Source organism: Eschrichtius robustus, chromosome 7, assembly GCF_028021215.1.
Source record: "Eschrichtius robustus isolate mEscRob2 chromosome 7, mEscRob2.pri, whole genome shotgun sequence".
NCBI classification, from domain to species: Eukaryota; Metazoa; Chordata; class Mammalia; order Artiodactyla; family Eschrichtiidae; genus Eschrichtius; species Eschrichtius robustus.
Genome location: NC_090830.1, coordinates 73,398,281 through 73,398,948, shown reverse-complemented (window position 1 = coordinate 73,398,948; position 668 = coordinate 73,398,281). Strand labels below are relative to the sequence as shown.

Below are 668 nucleotides of genomic sequence, written 5' to 3'. Positions count from 1 at the left end.
GTGAAGAAGGAACAAGATTCTAAAACCGTTAGTTACTATTTAGTATAAAGGGAATGAAGACTATTCCCATTAGCGTAAACAGCGTATGTTTACAGCATTGACATTTACTGGCTTTTCTTTGACACATTTAACTTCTCTGCAGTCGGGCCATTTAGCGGGCAGATAGGGGAATACAGCCGGAAGAGTACGGATTATTTTATGACAGCATCTGTTGGAAGTGGGTAAAATAGAAGTCATCCACTTCCGCAGCGAGCAGGGTTCGAACCTGCGCGGGGAGACCCCATTGGATTTCAAGTCCAACGCCTTAACCACTCGGCCATCGCTGCCACGAAGAAGAAAAGTAGGCGGAAACACTTTAGTGTCAAAACAACTGGGCACATGCGCACCAGCCTCACGAGTGGGTGGGGCTTACAACCTCCGCGAGCTCTGCTGTGTGAGAGGTGGCCGGTGCTGACTGCCCAAATTGCGGGAATTACCCCGTGAACGCGAAGAAATAATAGAAACTCCCTTAAGTAGTTTAAGTAAACGCCTTTAAAGGAGGGTCTTAGAAGCCTTTCCCTGCGCTCGGAAAATCGAGAGTCGCAACCCTGCTTGGCTTCTGGTCTCTGACCTGGTTTTTGCTCTCCCGCTTCCTCATTACGTCACCGAGAGAACTGTGAAACAAAGAT

The 668-nt window shown here is 48.2% G+C and overlaps 1 non-coding gene across 1 annotated transcript; it reads right to left on the bottom strand.

Moving 5' to 3' along the window:
- Positions 1 to 244: 244 nt before the first annotated feature.
- On the bottom strand, positions 245 to 326 carry TRNAS-UGA (transfer RNA serine (anticodon UGA)). The gene has a single exon. It is a non-coding gene; the product is annotated as a tRNA-Ser (tRNA).
- Positions 327 to 668: the final 342 nt, after the last annotated feature.